Genomic DNA, 19,177 nt, shown 5'->3' with positions numbered 1-19,177 from the left:
TCTAAAAAAAGATACAAATGAACTTATTTACAAAATAGAAATAGACTCATAGACTTAGAAAACAAACTTATGGTTAACAAAGGGGAAAAGGGGGGAGGGAAAAATTAGGAGTTTGGGATTAACATATATAAATATTATATATAAAATAGATAAACAGCAAGAACCTATTGTAAAGCACAAGGAACTATATTCAATATCTTGTAATATTATAATGGAAAATAGTCTGAAAAAGAATATATATATATAACTGAATCACTTTGCTGTACACCAGAAACTAACATTGTAATGTTAGTTAGTACATTGTAATGTACTAACATTGTAAATCAACTGTACTTCAATTAAAAAAAAAAAAAGTATCCAAAACTGCTGTTCCTGGTGCTGCATAGGTGAAGTTTCACAGCTGAATTTCCACACACTCTGAGAGCTGCATATGAGCACCTCGGCTCTACACATGAGGAAAGGGGCCCTTGGGTGCCCGTGTCTGCAGTGCTGGGAGGCAGGCCAGGGTTGTCCCCATGCATGCTTATTCATCCACATGGTGCTGCTCTCAGTGGACGGGTATCTGCAAACAGGGGCACAGGTGAGATGTTATTTTGAGCGGAGATGAGCAGGGAGACTTGCCAATGTCCCTTAGTATTGATCTTCTGCTCTCAGATGGTCTCTGCTTCTCACGAAAGGAGATTAGAGGAAATGGGCAGCAGGGTGTTTACAGTTCACACATTATTTTTTGACTCAAGGGACCTAGTGGGTATTATCCCTGTTCAGATGTTTTCTGCTACTGTTCACAGAAAAAGACAGAAGAGAAATCCCTTGGTGAGAAGGGTGATCACACTACTTGATCTGCTATACAATTGTACATCATTAAAATACAAGACATTCTAATAGGACAAGAAGATTTGACTTTACCAAATCATTTGGCCTCTCAGCCACTGGCTCCTTTCTTTTGAAATAATAGTAACTGTGTGCCAGGCACTATTCTAAACTCTTTTTAGGAATTAATTAATTAAATCTCAGATAAATGCCTAGTGGTGGAACTTCTGGATTACAGGGTAGATATATGTTTAACTTTTTCAAAAACTGCCAATCAGTTTTTCAGACTGGTTATGCTGTTTTACATTCCTACCAGAAATGTATGAGAGTCCTGGTTACTGTCTATCTTTTTCACTTTATCAATTTTAGCATGTATGTAGTGGTATTTCATCATGGTTTTAATTTTGCTGAAGACTAATGTATTTTTTAATGTGCTTATTGATTATTTGTGTGTAATTCATTAAAAAAATCTTTCTTATAATTAAATAAAAAATAATTTAAGACTGAATTTTCCTCTGAGTGTAAGTTTAGTCATATCCCAAAGGGTTTGAAAAGAAGGGCTCTAAATTTTTTTAGTTCTAAATAATTCTGTCATTTTATTTCTAATAATTGTTAAAAATTCCTAAGTAATAAAGGATCATTTACAGATTTCCTCAGTGGCTATAATTTTTTTGCTTGCCTATCTCTTAATTATTTGCTTCTGAATTTATGACAGTGTAGTCAATGAACATGACCTGTAAAATACTAACTTTTTAAGAAAAGCGTACAGTTATTGCCAAGTACATGCTCATAGTTTTTTTAAGCTCTATGGGCATAAAGAATATATAGTTTCTTTTAGTGTACATGGTTTCTTTCTATATATCTATTAAATCAAGATTGATAATTATGTTGTCAAAATAATTTATGTACTTATTCCTTTTTGTCTGTTTAATTAAAAAAAATTGGAGAGGTGATTTAGACTCTCTCATTATGCTTTTCTTTTTTCATTGAATTCTCTTTGCATTTCTAAGAGCTTTGCTCTTAGCTATTGTTTAGTGCATAATTTTTCATGCCTTTCATAACTTGTTCAAGGAGTGTCCTTTTGTCATTTAAATATTCTTCTTTGAACTGTTTAAAAATTTGACCTAACATTCTATCTTTAATCCTTAATATTTCTACCTCTGCTTCTTTTTATTATTGAAGTATAGTTGATTTACAATTTTGTGTTAGTTTTAAGTGTACTACCTCTGTTTCTTTTTGTTTGCTTTTATCTTATATCTATTTGCTCATCTAATATTTTCCAACTTCGCTGTGTCATTTTGTTTTAGCTTAATTTCTTTAAGACAACATATAATTGGACTTTTGTTTTTCAAACCCATTCTAAGGATCTTTGTCTTTCTATAGCAGAATTCAACCTTTTTACATTTATTTGGCATTCAAGATGTTTGGTCTTATTCCTGCCATTTAATAATTTTATATTGATACTTTCTATAACACTTTCTATTTGTTTCCTCATTTCCCCTTTACTTATTGGGTTGGCCAAAAAATTCGTTTGGGTTTTTCCATAACATCTTACTGAAAAACCTGAATGACCTTTATGGCCAACCCAATATATTTGTTAAATTGATGAAATTTTCTTTTTCATTTTTTTCTATCCAATGAATTGGAAGTTCTAATATGCATTTATATTCTACTAGTGTTTACATTTAAACATTTAATATACATATTTAAACTTACATTTTCTAACAATTACAAAAATGAAGTAATGACCATGTCCCTTCGAAATGCCTCTTATATTTCAAGAATCCATTAACCCTTGCATTGCAGTTTAATTTAGACTTAGACTTAATTATTAATAAGTGTTTATTCAGTTGAATTGTAGGAGACACTTTTCGTCTTTTTATTCATTGACTTGAGGACAGGGACTATTAAAAAAACCAATTCCTGGGCTTCCCTGGTGGCGCAGTGGTTGAGAGTCTGCCTGCCAGTGCAGGGGACACGGGTTCGAGCCCTGGTCTGGGAAGATCCCACATGCCGCGGAGCAACTGGGCCCGTGAGCCACAATTACTGAGCCTGCGCATCTGGAGCCTGTGCTCCACAACAAGAGAGGCCACGATGGTGAGAGGCCCGCGCACCGCGACGAAGAGTGGCCCCCGCTTGCCACAACTGGAGAAAGCCCTCGCACAGAAACGAAGACCCAACACAGCCATAAATAAATAAATAAATAAATATTTAAAAAACAAACAAACAAACAAAAAAAAACCCAATTCCTTATATTCCCCCAGAACCTTCCACCTGGTAGGCAATTCACACTGGTAGTGTGCTGTAGGAGACATAGAATTGGCCCTGAAATTTGACTTGTGTTTGTTCCAGCTCTGCCACTTGTCAGTTACAAGTAAACCACTAACATCATTGACCCTCAGCTTCTTCAGCTCTAAGATGGGAATAACTTGGCAGGCTAGTTATCAAGGTCAAGAGGATCAAATCTACAGGAATTCTGAGAACCGCAGTGCAAAATTGCTGGATGAACAAATGGATGCATACAAATTGAAGAAAAACAGAGTCAAAGCCTACAGACTCTGAGATGTATCCTGGACATGAAGACTGTTCCATGGAGCATTTGCTGCCTTTGCTTTTTAGCTGAAAGTGTTTTCAGTGAGCTCAGCCAAGAGGTGGCTGCAGAATGTAGCTGGAGGTGTTGGCGAGAGTGTGGGGCTTTATGATTTCCCAAGTCCACATGTACAGCCAGGTGGGCCCCTGTGTGAGACTCAATCTGCTCACCACGCTGGGTGCCAGCCTGTGCTCTCCTGCTATTTACCAGGAGTCAACCTGGCAGAGAGCATCGGAATGGTGACCTGGAGGCTTGGCAAGGGCGTGCTGGGTTTCCAATGAGTTTGTTTGTTCAGTCATATTTGTTTCTGGTCCCCTGTGACCTGAGGAGACATGGTGCTCATCTTTCTCCCCTCCCCACCATTTGTTTGCCTGAACCCTTGGCTCCCTTTTTAAAGCTACTTTAAAATTTTTAAGATTTTCCTATATTAAAAAGCACTCTGTGTGAGTGTGTGTGTGTGTGTGTGTGTGTGTGTGTGTGTGTATGTGTGTGGGTAATTTATAAAATCTGGGAGCTTAGCACACAAGCTGGCCCAGCTCGATGTTTATTTGCTTTCTATTTTTCACAAGGATGAGAGAAATCACTATGGCAGGGAAGAGATGGCCAGTTGACCCCTCCTGGCTTTCTGCTAGTGTTGCTTGTCAACTCCAGTATCTCTGAACGCTGAGGGCCTGAGTGGCATTGAGCTAAATTTGCTCTTAACTGTGCTTCACACAAGGGTCCCCTACACTCATGCTGGGCTTGGTACCAAGGGGTGATACATCATTTGAACTGAGGACTCCCCCTCCCTTGAGTTAACTTTTTGTTTTGGATTGTCAGAAAAGTTGTAGAGAGTTCTTAAATACCCTTCATCCAACTTCCCTTAATATTAACGTCTTTTGGCCTAATACTATATACAAAATTATAGACTTCAGAATTCACCAGGTTTTTCACTAATGCCCTTTTTCTATTCCAAGATCTAATCCAGGATCCCACATTGCATTTAGTTATCATAGGCCCTTAGCCTCCTCCCATCTGTGATAGTATCTCAGTCTTTTCTTCTTTTCACGATCTTGAAAGTTTTGAAGAGTACTCCATTTTAATTTAGCGAAATGCAAGCTCTCTTGCATTTGAAAAGGAGGCAGAACAATTTATTATTTTCTGCCTTCTCAGTGGAAATCTGCTCTCACCTAAGCCATTTTTCTGGTAGTGGCATCAATATTCTCAGGAGATTATTCAGAAGGCAGTTGGGGTAATGAGTTTTCTTCCCTATACAGAAGTTTGGCTGAGCAGTATTTAATTTTTTATCTCCATGACCCTGACTTAGTATGTGAACAGGGAATACATGGAGTTGACAGGTTAATGATGTCCCTGGATATGTTATATATGGTTGTGTCCACTCTCAGGAGGGAGAGTCCTGGTTCTGCCACTAATCTGTGGTGAGATTTGGGCTAACTCACTATCTTTAGTTTCCTTCTTTGTGAAAAAAAAGGGGGGGAGTGGATTAGATAATTCTAAGTTTCCTTCAAAGTCTAGCAAATGATGATTCTTATTAGCTTTGTTGTACCCAAGATAGCTTGGCTCAGCCCTCACCAGAGGACTTCTTCTTTTCTTTCTTTCTTTTTATTAAAAATAAATTTATTTATTTATTGGCTGCGTTGGGTCTTCGTTGCTGCGTGCAGGCTTTCACTAGTTGCGGCAAGAGGGGGCTACTCTTCGTGGCAGTGCACGGACTTATTGCGGTGGCTTCTCTTGTTGTGGAGCACGGGCTCTAGGGGCGTGGGCTCAGTATTTGTGGCTCGCGGTCTCTAGAGCGCAGGCTCAGTAGTTGTGGCGCACCAGCATGTGCTCCGCGGCACGTGGGATCTTTCTGGACCAAGGCTTGAATCTGTGTCCCCTGCATTGGCAGGTGGATTCTTAACCACTGCACCACCAGGGAAGTCCCATATTCTTTTCTTTGAGTGCCACAATGTGAAAACTTTGGGGAGCATCATGGTAGTGGAGAGTGTTCTTTTGGCATTTGACATCCATTTTTTATTCCTAACAGCACCCCAATATCTTTTTGGGCAATTACCTCTTCCCTGGGGATATTAGTCTGATGGGGTCCTGTCCTTCTGTAAACACAGGGACATGTGACCCAAACCAGGCCATTCAGATGCTCCTTTCCTGGAATTTGAATCTTGAGCAAATAGGAAAAGGCTGCCAATGTCTGGTGTTGCCCACTCCAGTTGGCATCTGGATCTGGCCACTCCTGCAGCAGGACCTTCCTATACTTCTTGCTTATAGGAGCTGTCTATGCCCTAGCAGTGTCCAGGCCTGGGTCCCAGCCTTCCAGTTGGTTCTGAGAGCCCCTCATCTCCTTCAGTGTAATCCCCTTTTTCTTACAGTAGACAATATCAGTTTCTATTATTTGCAATCATAGATCTGTAAATATTGAGAAAGTTTCTGCTATACTTCTTAAATGTAAACTTGTGGTAAGAATATTTGCCTTACGTTTCAGATAATTCCAGAGTTCTGGGAAATATGGGTCATGCCACCTAGTGATATTCAGGCTCTGGAATGAAACACATCTAAGCCAAATTGAATGTGATGTCTGGAGTCACCTTTGGCTATTCCTGCCCTTGGATAACTTTCTAAATCTTCCTAAGCCTCAGTTTTTTGTTTTTATGTTTTTGTTTTGTTTTGTCAGTTACATGGGGATAATAATAATACCAGCCACACTGAATGGGTGTAAAGATTTTAAAAAAATATTCATAGTAAGTTCTCAATAAACACTGAATCTGATTGTGATTGCAATCATGGAAACTTGGATGGATGGTGGTGCTGTGTTGGGTCTCATCTGTCTCTGGGGGCCCAAAATCACTAGGAACAGAGACTGAGAACAACAACAGCAGCAGCAGCAGCAGCAGTGCACACTAATATAAGCACTTACTATGTTCCAGCTACTGTCCCTATTAACTCATGTAATCCTTATAACATAGGGTACTATTATTACCACCACTTTATAAATGAGGAATTAAGGCATAGAGCAGTTAAATAACTTTCTAAGGCCTCCAGAAGCACTTTATCTGCTCTGATGTTTTCTGACCTGGAGAAGGCAGGGCAGACAGGCTGACATCGTACAATACATGCAGTGCAGAACTCTGTGCTTTCTCTGCATCCCTCTCGTGGTCTCAGGGAAGGCATTGCCACTGCAGTAGGGGAGGGAGGCAGCTTCATCAGTAGGTATGACTCATAGCCTGTGCTCCTGGATTTGTTCTTGAAGTGAGATATCACTGTATTTATTGCAAACAGACAGGCAGCTCTGTTTCCTGTTGGTTTGATTTCCTTCCCACTAAGTTACCGAACTTCAAGGTTTGGGGAGGGTGAGCAGGAAGGGAGGTTAAGCAGGGTTACAAGAGGACTGTCTTCAGCAAGTAATGAATTTTCTGGTAGCCTTCCCCACTTAGTCTGGATGTCTTAATAGGATGTGAAGATGGGCTTCATTGCTCTGCCCAAGTTGTAGCTTGGAAGGTTGCAGCTCCTCTTGGGAAGCTGGCCCAGGGACCAGACATCTGCTGCTGAGGCCAGAGGGAAGACTGGCTAGTGTTCTGGCCACACACCTGCACAGCTGAGAGAGAGATGGAGCAAAGCCATGGGGTGCAAATGGAGGCTGTAACAAGGAGTTCAGTCAAAGAGCCAGAGGGGCTTCCCTTCAGGGAGTTCCTCACTGGTGACACATTTAGAGAGCCAGGAAGGAGTGACCACACACTGAGAGCCTGCTGTGGGGAAACACAGCAACAGACCCATCCAATACCTACCTCACTTAATCACCAAGCCAACCCCCCAATGCGATTGTATTATCCTACCTTACAGACAGGAAACTGAAACTGTAGAGCTAGGATTCAAGATCTGCTTGACTCCAGGGTCATTCCAGAAGTCTTCCTTTCCTTTGGGCATTTCTGCTAAGATTTCCGTCTCTGACCACCATTTAAATGAAATACAAGAATGCAGATAATTGTTAAAATCCCAGGTAAGATAGACATGAATGCCTTTGTTTTGGCTGTGGTTGTTGAAGAGGAGGTGACAATTGATGTGAGGGGATTTTGTCTAATGCATGAAAAGCCTATGCTAGAGAAGTTGAAGCAGGTTGGAGGGCTTTAGAAACCATTGGGTCAGTGGTCTTCCACTGGTGGTGGTTTTGGTAATGTATACAAACATTTTTGGTTGTCATCACGGGAATGGTGGGGCTGCTAGCCTCTAGTGGGTAGAGGCCAGGGATGCCACTGAGTGTCTTGCAAGTTACAGGACAACCACCACATCACAGAATCATCTGACCTAAAGTGTCAGTGGTGCCAAGACTGAGAAAGCCTGATCTTGGTATCCTGTATTTACAAGGTGTGTAAACAGGGTTCCAAGAGGTGAGGTGCCCTGCCCCAGGAAGCACAGCTTTTGTGAGGCAGAGATGAGACCAGAACCCAGGTTTACTGCCTGCAAAGTGAGTGATATTTACACTGTGTTGCATGGCCTCAGTCAAGGGGTACAGGAATGGGTTTCTGATGGAAAGGAGGGGTCCCGTGCAGCTCAGCTTAAATTGTCCAGGCCAGGTAAGGACCTGCACAGGTCTCGCTCTTTGGGGAAGAGATGCTTCTAGTCTGCTGATTTATCCATGGGGTCCAGGACCCTGGGAGGAAGGGTGCTATGAGGTGTCCTTGGAGTCAGCACAGCTGGGTGTTACTGAAGGAGATTGGTAGGAGGTCCCGAGATGCCACTTCCCCTGCTGGCCTCTAGTGACCGGCATGCCCACCCAATGGGAAACATGGGAACCATTGTAGCCCCTGACTCCTGAATAGCTCTGTTTTTTGTTTTTGTTTTTTCTTTTTTGGCCACACCACGCGGCATGCGGGATCTTAGTTCCCCAACCAGGGATCGAACCCTCGCCCCCTACATTGGAAGCACAGAGTGTTAACCACTGGACCGCCAGGAAAGTCCCCTGAATAGCTCTTGATAGTTTAGAAAGAGCTTCTTAATGTTCTGTCTTTTCATTGACTATGTGATCCCCACAACAGCTTCATGAGGTAGGCTGAGCGGGCGTGATAGTCCCATTTTAGAGACCGTGGAAGTGGGGTTCTGGAGGTTGTTCAACTGTCCACACATCTTGCTAGAGGCCCATGGAACCAGAACCCCAGCCCTGTGGCTCTTGCCTTGTGTTCTTTCCACCATGGTTTACCGGTTTCCTGTGAGGGGGGAGCTCTAGGTCTGCGCACTGCCAGGCCTATCTCTTCCACCCTCCTTCGCCATGTCCTTGTTTTGCACTGTTTCTCCAGGGTGTGAATATCTCAGTTCTTTTTTTTTTTTTTTTTTGGCCACGCTGCACAGCTTGCAGGATCCCCAGCAGTGAAAGCACTGAGTCCTAACCACTGGACCGCCAGGGAATTCCTATCAGTTTTTACAGTCCAGTTAACACAGATATTCAGTATTTAATTTTCATTTTAATAAATGAATCTTCCACTTGAGGTGCGCTTGCGTTTGTGAGGCTTGGTGCTGCAAGCAGGGGCACGGTGCTGCCAAGCCATGGCACTGTCTCTCTATGCTCAGTAGGGGAGACAGAGGCAGGAACAGGCCGTGATTTGCAGCGTAAGCAGAGGGTGCCATGGGCCTGGAGGTGAGCACACAACCAGGCCTGGAAGGGCTCCCAGAGTAGCAACGAGAAACCACTGACCTCATATTACTGCTTTATAATTTGCATTGTGCAACTCTCTCCAAAAGACCTTATGCTTCTTCAAGAGCAGAGAGCATTTCTTTTCAATTCTGCCTCTCCAGCCCATAGCAGAGCTCTTGGCACATAGTAGTAACCCAATAAATGCCAGATCCTTCTGTTCTCTCTCTGGGGGCACTGTGGAGAGTGGTTAAGAGCATGTCTTTTGGAGCCTCAGTTCCTTAACATATTTGCCGTGCAACTTGGGGAAAATTAATTAATCTCTCTGAGTTTTAGGTTCCTCATTTGGAACAATGGATTCTGTGAAGATTATCTGTGTAAAACACCAGCACTGTAGGAAGATGTCAATAAATGCAGCTTCTATAGTGTGATTATATAATTGAGTGGTGACGCCCATGGCTGTCCAACACATGCACCAGCGCTACTTAGATCCCAGTTCCCATTGGTTGATTTGAATGGTTCAGGCACAGGTGTTGTAAGAGTATAGATTTTACTCATTAACCGCCTTACAGTGCTTTATAGTTGGAAGTGAGGTCACCTGTTGACATGCTAAGAAGTATCAATACCTTTAACACCTCCCAAAACAGAGTAAAAATTATCCTGAAGCATCATACAGGTGGGTCTACTGTGGTTGAAAGGACATGGGGCCAACAAGTCTTGGATTCATGCTTGAAGCTTGTTGCCTACTGACTTCCCTGTTCCACTGCCTGAACCTTTGAAACTCTCCTGTCACTGCATCTATTCCATAACTAAGTGTGCCTGCAGCCAGTTCAGGAACAGTTCGGAGACCTTGAGTCCCCAAGGCCGGGATTGCTAACATTCTTTGCCCTCTCCTGGATCTGCCACATTCTGTTTGCTAAGCTCCAGGTGGTAATTTACCTCTTGATCATAACTAACATGTTTGTAGCCGTTTCTAATGGTGGCCAAATAGTGGTCAGGATTGCTGACTATGGGTAGGTCTGTGCTAGGAGCCTTCTGACAGAGATAGGGATCTATCCCGCTTCCATGACGCTTGAATGTCAGGGGCAGAGCTCCAGAGGCCTGGTCACCCCACCTCGATGCAGCCTGGGGTGAGCCTCTCTCTGCAGCAAGCTCAGCATTCTCATGCTGTTCCCAGCACACATATACGAAGACATCTTTTCTCCTTTCTGTTGGTACATCGTCAAAATGTTAACATCTGGGTCCATGCTTCCCTCTGCATTTCCAACTGCCTGTTTGAACATTGTTAGGCAGTCAGCCACGGGGACCGAGGCATTTGAAGCTTTGAGGCAGCCGCTGGCTTTTAAGTGGAGACTTGGAGACTTACTGTCAACTCCACTCCTCTGCTCTGCAGGAATTGTAATGACATCTGCAGAGTGTCTAACCACACATTGCAACAATCTTCTCCAGACTGGGCACTGCCTTTTCTTAGAACTTCCCCCGTGTCTGTAGCACACAGATTCTACTGGGGAGTCCACTGTGGTTCTAGTTTCTTTCTGCAATGCATCAGCCAGTCTCCTCAGACTTGTGCCTTGGCAGGTAGAGATGGATAGAGATTTTTGATCAGTCCAAGCATGTCTTCCCAGTAGACTTCAACTTTTAATGAAATCCTGTGTCTATAGATGCTGAATTTTTGCGACCAGCTTCCAGGGGCCTCCTTTGCTTGATTTTATCCAGGGAAATTTCTGGACTTCATACTCTGCATGCCTGGTTCTCTGACAGGTTACCTGCACCCAACTCCAAGTTGTAAGGTTGATGTCAAAGGAGTTCCATAACTTCCTTCTGACTTTTGGGAGATATTCCTAAGGAGATTTTCTAAACTGTTAGGAAAGAAGGAAGATGGGGTGAACAATAAATCTGAGGATGAAAGTGGGACAGATGATGCCCTTGAAGGTAGAATCACACCTGCCAACCACACTGTGATCTGAAGCTAAATATGGGGCCCCTTACATCAGTCGACTGAACCAAGGCTTCTGTGCAGCAGAAGTAACATGTAATGTCAGTGGTAGGAAGAAGCCTCTCTAAAGGGAATGAAACAGGATGGATGCCTCTAGAGAGAGAGTTAGAAATTCATCCTTATCTAGAATCATTTCTAGAACCTCTGGAGTATGAGATGAAGACTTTGCCCCCATGGATCAGTGCTCTGGAATACAGCGCCCTTCCACCTTGGGACACCATCTGGGGGAACATTTGGATGTTTTGCTGTACAATGTGTTCTGGGGTCCCCAGTATTTCACCATAAGGATGAGACCCAGAGAACATGACATTTCATTAAGCAGAGTTATGTTTTCAAATATGCAAAAGTAAATACGAGGAGGGTCTTGGGAGGTATAGAAAGTTTAAGAGAACTGGCTGAAGTCTTGAATCTGCTGAGGAAGACGGTGAGAAGAAATTCCCATTGCTTGGGGGACGGAGGCGTAAGATTTTCAAGAATGGGGATTTTTGATATTAAACTGCAAGTTGTTTTTCTTTGAAATAAATCCTTACCTATTGTGACCAAGCCCTCAGTAAATTCTTCTAGACATATGGCTTGGGGTGTGTGTGTGTGTGTTTGTAATCAAAATAAATGTTTGTTGAATGAGTGAGTGAATAAATGAAATGGAGGAAAATGAATTACTTATTCAAATAGTACATTTCTGTAAAAACTGCCATTGTTAAGGAAAATTAAGGTATTGGGGCATGGTTTTGGGCAAAGTCAGGAGAAAGGAACTCTGTTGCACATTAGGATTGGTGAGGGGAGGAAAGAAGAGGCGAGGAAGGGAATTCATAAACGAGACAGAGAATTTGGTAAGAGCAAGGATTGAAAGTCAGCGGAGGTTAGCAGAACATATGCCTTTGGGGATTCATAGAACTCTTGGGGAGGGCATTGGACTTCCTGCAGAATGTGGATATAGGCATTGATGCCAGTTTTATTTAAACCCTAAAGCTTAGAAAAATCTCATCTAATACCTGAGTTTATATGGATGCACACAGATAAAGGTCAGGAAGAAAAAGTTCAGGAAGACCATATCAAGCTGTTTAGCTGCACCTAGGGAGTGTTACTTTATGTGAGTGATTGGTAAGTTGAGGGAACCTTTTTCTCTACATATACTTCAGTATTATTTCAATACAAACATATTAATTAAAAATGTACCATTTTATTATTTAAAAATAAAAAAGGTGCAAACTTCTCATAAGCTCATTGCCCAGGTGTGATAACTTTTAACATTTGATGTGTATTCTTCCTGATGTTTCTATTCATGTGTAAACACATATACATGTACGTGTAAAAAATGAGATTATACTATATTTGTTGTGTAGCCTGCCTTTGGAAGCTAATAATATCTTTTTCAAATTTTTAAAAATTTTATTTATTTTTAATGTTTTAAAAACTTTTTTATATTGTAGTATAGCCAATTAACAATGTTGTGATAATTTCAGGTGCACAGCAAAGGGACTCAGCCATACATAAATGTGTATCTATTCCCACCCCAAACTCCCCTCCCATCCAGGCTGCCATGTAACATTGAGCTGAGTTCCCTGTGCTATACAGTAAGTCCTTGTTGGTTATCCATTTTAAATATAGCAGTGTGTACATGTCAATCCCATATTCCCTAACTATCCCTTCCCCTCATCCTTCCCCCCTGGTAACCATAAGTTCATTCTCTAAGTCTGTGAGTCTGTTTCTGTTTTGTAAATAAGTGCATTTGTATCATTTCTTTTTAGATTACGCATATAAGGGATATCATACAATATTTCTCTTTCTCTGCCTGACTTCACTCAGTATGACAATCTCTAGGTCCATCCATGTTGCTGCAAATGGCATTATGTCATTCTTTTTAATGGCTGAGTAATATTCCATTGTATATATGTACCACATCTTCTTTATCCATTCTTCTGTTGATGGACATGAAACCTAATAATATACCTTACACATCTTTCCATGTCCTCAAAATATAGATACACACCATCATCTTTTAATAGATACATGATATTCCATGGCTTATGTAACTGACATTAAGGACATTAAGGTTGTTTCCATATTTTTTGTACCATATACAGCGAATATCTTCATACATGCATCTTTTCACATTTTTTAGTTATATCTATAGAAAATATTCTGAGAGGTGGAATTACTGGATCAAAGAGCAGTCATATTAAAAATTTTGATACATATTATCCAACAGTCCTTCAGTAATATACCAATTTCCACTTTCTAGCAGCTATCAGCACTCACATATTTTTTGAACGCTTACTCTGTTCCAGACAAATAGAAGTTATTTTTGCCCTGAGGAGGTTTACATTCTATTAAATGGCTGGTTAACACATACTAAGATTCCCTATTTATTTAACAAGCCCTTACACAATGCTTACCATGTGCCAGATAATTTTCTAAGGATCTTATAATATTGTCATTTAATTCTCATGACAACTCTGTAAGTCAGTACTATTATTATTTCCATTTTACAAATGAAAAAGCTGAAGCAAAGAAGTTAAATAACTTGTTTAAGGTCTTACTGGAGATAAGTGGCAGAGCCAGAAGTCAAACCTAAGAAGCACCCTAGCTCCAGAATCTGTGTTCTTAATCTCATGCATAACAGGTAATAAATCTCTCAGCATCAAAATAGTAATCCAGTGGCTTGGAAACCCTATATTCAATCATGGAAGCTAACAAGGGAGAGGGGCTACCAGTTGCCATCCTTTAGGTTTGGGGCAATGGACCCTCAAAGGGCTCAATTACCCTAGTCTGGGCAGTTGAGGATAGAATGAAGGAGTGAGGATCATGGAGTATTCCTTGGAATTTTCCACTTCAAGGCTATCATTGGAGGAGACACAGGAATAGATAAACTAGCTGAGTCTTTATGGCTGACCCAGGAAGATGGAACTCTTTTTGGAGGTATGAGTGATGCATTAATTCTGAAGAAGGATGAAACTTGAGAATGAGGAAAGAGGAGAAAGAGAGATAGAGATAGAGATAGATAGATAGATAGAGAGAGAGAGAGAGGCTTAAATGGAAACTTAAGCTTGAACAAAGGTCAAAAGGCAGAGGATGAGGGTGTGTTATCGTGGTAATGAGAAGTAAACCATGACTGGAGAGCAAGCTGCAGATGGGGTTAGGTGGGAGATAGGAAAGACAGCTGGTTTCAAATCTCAGAAAGCTCTGAGCCCAGGCAAGGAGTTGGACTGAGGACAATGGGAAGCCATGATATGTTAAAGCAGAGAAGTGACTTGAGCAGAGATGTGTTTTAGGGATATCTTGCAGGAAGTATGGAAAGATTTATGAGAGGACAGACAGACTAGATGGGAGATCCCTGCAATAGTCTGAGCAAGAGACATTTGGGGTTTGATTTAGGGCAGAGGTAATTTGAGCATAAAGTTGGGATAATGCAGTCAATATGAAGATGAAACTGAGAAGTTTGCATGACTGATTTTGTGGGGCTGGAGGGAGAGTAAGTAAGGAGAAAATATGATTTTGTGATTTTCAGCTTGAGCATTTGGGAAGCTACTCCTGTCCTTAACTGAGATGGGACACCCAGGAAGAGGGTGGACGGAGGGGTGGCATGAAAGAGACTTCTGTTTTGGATTTGTTGATTTAGAGCTTTGTGAGATATCCAGATGAAAGGGCCAAGCAGCATAAGGAAATGCATGTTTGGAGCTAGGGAGAGAACATAGGAAGGAGAGTCCTGAGAGACACCAACCTAGCGGACAGCTGTGAAGCAGTGAGTGGGGAAGGGATCCTACAGGGAGAACATGCAGAGCAGGAAGAGCAGAGGACAAAGGACTGGTCCTTAAGAAGCGCCCCTGTTTAGAGGAATGGTTCTCAACCTTGGCCCCATGTTAGAATCACCTGGAGACTATATAAGCTCCTGATGCATTGGTCCCACCCCCGGATATTCTGATTTCATTGCCTTGGAAGCCAGCCTGGGCATCAGATACTTTAAAGCTCTCCTGGTAATTATACTGTGCAGCTAAGGTAGAGAGCTATTGATCGAAGGTGATTACAGAAGAGGAATAAGAGAAGGAGCTACCTTAGTAGAGCAGGTGAGAATTTAGAAGTATTTTCATTTGTTCTATAACATTTGCTGAGTGCCTAATAATAATAATAACTACCAATTATTGAAAGCTTTGTTCTGTCAGGCCCTGTGCTGAGTGATTTACACACGTTATCTCATTTTAATGCTCACACAACACTATGAGATAGACATCTTTACCCCCTTTTTCAGGTAAAGAAACTATCAGAGAATTTAAGAAACTGCCCAAAGTCATACATCTAACTAAGTGGTAGAGTCAGGATTTGAACCTGGTAATGAATGTCTTGGGGTTATCCACTGTGATATGCTGCCCACTACCTGATAGACTTTGTACTTGAAACTCTCAAGGGCCTCAAAATCTGATTGGTATAGAACAGTTTCGCATAATAAGGTAAGTGCTGTCATGGAGAAATGTATAAAGTGCCATGGGTACCAAAAGGAGGAAGCTCACATCAGTCTGGAGGACTCAAGGAAAGCTTTGCCTATGAGCTAATGCCAGGGGGAACATTTCCCATTTATTTCTGCACCCAAAAATGGGCTCTGCTTCTTGATAGAAGGGTGGCATATGTGTACAGGGAGGAAAGAATGGCCACAGGATGGTGGCCATTATGTAGCTAAGCAACTGCAGTCTTGATCAAAAAATGTGCACATTTGAGAGAGGACTAGGGACTTTATTAACTTTCCTTTCAGATCCCTTGGCTCTAAGAATGTTACAGAGCCTCTCTAGTGAATGGAAACCAGATTGGTTTCTGTCTATTTTTAAGCTACCCTAGAACAGAAGCCACAACTACTGAGAAGGTGATCCTAGCCTCAGTAACACTGAAGAATTCTGCCTGGTCAGAGCAGCCAGCTGAGCCAATGGTAACATCCACTGTCCTAAAGAGAAATCCTTTAGATAAAGTTTGACATCTTACTTGGTAAGGTATCTCCTATGCCAATGTGAATTTACTGTATCTGGAAGGAGAAAGGACATATTTAGGCTTTCAAAAATGGGAAGCTAAAAGTGGGCATCAGTCAGGGTTGTCATCACCTTATATATCAAAACTGGGATCGTGCTGATGTCATTCTTGAGTCAGAACATAATGAACTTAAAAATTGCCAGTCCAGAGGCTGCTGCTCATGCTTATGATTTATGACAGAAATCAAGCTGTTACATAAACATCTCCACTTCCCATTTATGTTTGCATGAAGTTCAGGGGAAAAGAGAAGCTGAACTCTTTGTCAGACATGGTCAACAAGACTATGGTCTCAGAGGGAACCAAGTTTTCCTGTACTGGGGAGTGGCCGAGATGGTGGAGCAGGAAGACACATCTCCCACACCAAAATTGCAACTACTTACAGAGCAACTATTGATGAGAACAAATTGAAGACTAGCAGAAAAGATTTTCCATAGCTAAAGATATAAAGAAGGAACCACATGATGAGTAGGAGGGGCAGAGATGTGGTATAGTCAAGACCCACACCCCAGGTAGGTGACCCACAAACAAGAGGATAATCACAATTGCAGCAGTTCTCCCCAAGGAGCAAGGAGCACACATCAGGCTCCCCAGCATAGGGGTCCTGTAATGGTAAGACAAGTCCCCAGAAGGTCAGGCCTTGAAGGCCAGTGGGGCTTGCATATGTGAAAGCCAGAAGGCAGTAGGAAATAGAATCTAATCTTAAAAGGCATGCAAAATCTCACATGCTCCAAGTCCCAGCACAGAGGCAGTAATTTGCAAGGAGTCAGGGTCAGACCCACTTGCTGGTCTTGGAGAGCCTCATGGAGAGGGAAGAGGCAACTGGGACTCCCCATAGGAATACAGATGCTAGTGGGAGCCATTTTAGGGAGCTCATTCTACCACGAGGACACGGGTGCTACAAGTACCATTTGGGAGTTCTCCCTCTAGCCTACTAGTGCTGGAGGCTTAACTGCTGCAGAGCTCCACGAGTCAGCCATCCTGGGACTTGGCCCAGCCCACCAGCAGCTGACAGCCTCAGCATGAGGCAGTGCCTGGCAGCAAACTGGGCTGTGGGTCAGCCCCATCTACCAGCATGCCCAAGTACCTGGCCCTGCCATAACAGAAGAGCCCACACAGCCCACATGGGGTGCACCCCTAAAACATATAGCTCTGGTCACCAGAGCAAATTGTGCTCCTGGGCCCCATAGGATGTTTTCTACATAAGGCCACTTCTCTAAATTGGGAAATGTAAATGACCTACTTAATACTTAGAAATGAAAACAAAGAAGTAGGCAAAATGAGGTGACAGAGGAATATGTTTCAAATGAAGGAATAATATAAACCTTAAGAGGAAAACTAAATGAAGTGGAGATAAGCAATCTACTTGATAAAGATTTCAAGGATATGATCATAAAGATGCTTAATGAACTTGGAAGAAGAATGGATGTTTAACAAAGAGAAAATACAAAGAAGAGCTCTGGTGGGATCAACAATAGTTTAGATGATACAGAGGAACAGATCAGTGAACTGAAACACAGACTAGTGGAAATCATCCAAGCTGAATTTAAAGAAAAAATAATTTTAAAAAATGAGGACAGTTTAAGAGACCTCTGGGACAACATCAAGCATACTATCATTTGCATTATAGGGGTCTTATAGGAGAAGAGAGAGAAAGGAGCAGAAAACTTATTTGATGACATAATACCTGAAAACTTTCTTAACTTAGGAAATGAAATAGACATCCTGGTCCAGGAAGCACAGAGTCTCAAACACTATCAATCCAAAGAGGACCACACCAAGACACATTGTAATTAAAATGGACAAAATTAAAGATAAAGAGAGAATCTGAAAAGTAGCAAGGGAAAAGCAACTAGTTACATACAAGGGAACTCTGATAAGACTATAGCTCACTTTTCAGCAGAAACTCTGTAGGCCAGAAGGGAATGACACAATATATTTAAAGTGATAAAAAGAAAAACCCTACAACCAAGAATACTCTACCCTGCCATGCTATCATTCAGATTTGAAGGAGAGATCAAGAGTTTTACACACAAGCAAAAGTTCAGCACTGCTAAACTGGTTTTACAAGAGATGTTAAAGGGACTTCTTGAAGCAGAAAACAAAAGACCATAACTAGAAATATAAAATTTACCAAAGGAAAAATCTCATCGGTAAAGGCAAATATACGTAAAAATAGTAGATCAGCTACTTGTATAACTAGTCAGAAAGTTAAAAGACAAAAGTAGTAAAATCATCTATATCCACAATAAGTAATTAAGGGATACACAAAATAAAAAATGTAAAATATGATATCAAAAACATTAAATGTGGGGGTGGGAGTAAAATTGCAGAAATGTTAGAATGCATTTGAACTTAAGAGATCATCAACATAAAGTTAAAAAATACATATATATAGCTATATATAAGCCCCATGGTAACCACAACACTAAAAAGAGAAAGGAATCCAAACATAACACTAAATATAGTTATCAAATCACAAGGGAAGAGAGCAAAAGAAGAAAGGAACAAAAAAGAACTACAAAAATAACCTGATTACAATTAACAAAATTGCAACAATTATATACTTATCAATAATTACTTTAAATGGACTAAATGCTCCAATGGAAAAACATAGAGTGGATGAATGGGCAAAAAAAAAAGACCCATATACATACACACACACACACATATGTGTGTGTATATATATGTATATATATACACACACACACACACACATATTCATATATACTGCCTATAAGAGCCTCACTTCAGATCTAAAGACCCACACAAACAAACTGAGGGGATGGAAAAAGGTATTACATGTACATGGAAATGAAAAGAAAGCTGGGGTAGCAATACTTATAGCAGACAAAATAGACTTTATTTATATATTTATTTATTTATTAAATTTTATTTATTTATTTTAAAATTGAGGTATAGTTGCTTTAAAATATATTAATTTCAGGTGTACAACACAGTGATTCAAAATTTTATGGATTATACCCCAGTTAAAGTTATTATAAAATATTGGTTATATTCCCTGTGCTGTACAATATATACTTGTAGCTTATTTATTTATTTAAATTTGTAAAATTTGTTTTTTATTTTTAATTTTTTAAATTAATTTTTTATAGGAGTATAGTTGATTTACAATGTTGTGTTAGTTTCTGCT

The sequence above is a fragment of the Balaenoptera acutorostrata genome, chromosome 20, assembly GCF_949987535.1.
Source record: "Balaenoptera acutorostrata chromosome 20, mBalAcu1.1, whole genome shotgun sequence".
Classification (NCBI taxonomy): Eukaryota; Metazoa; Chordata; class Mammalia; order Artiodactyla; family Balaenopteridae; genus Balaenoptera; species Balaenoptera acutorostrata.
The sequence above is the reverse complement of the archived record's forward strand: the minus strand, read 5'-3'. Positions refer to the sequence as shown.